A 326-nucleotide genomic window follows, 5' to 3' on the forward strand; every position below is an offset into this window, starting at 1 on the left:
AACCTATTCAGACTGGCAAAACTAAACCCAATTAAAGATAAGGCCCTCCGGTAATCTCACCTCGGTGAGTCCTGTCTGGATAGCAGAGGTGATGGGAGATAGCGTCCAGGCCAGGACTGATGCCTCCTCCTCACCCCGCACAACAAAAGGCAGATTTCTCTTTCTCCCTCTGCTAATCTTTAAATGTAAATTCTCTCCGCCAGCTAAGAGGAGCGACAGATAACATGTTACATCTTCACTTCTCCTGGTCTTATCGACTTCTGAATCATTTGGAAAGGGAGAGAGGGAAAGAGAAAAGCAGCTTCCCCGCTCCCCCCACCCCCCCC

The sequence above is a fragment of the Ursus maritimus genome, unplaced genomic scaffold, assembly GCF_017311325.1.
Source record: "Ursus maritimus isolate PB19 unplaced genomic scaffold, ASM1731132v1 scaffold_9, whole genome shotgun sequence".
NCBI lineage: Eukaryota > Metazoa > Chordata > Mammalia > Carnivora > Ursidae > Ursus > Ursus maritimus.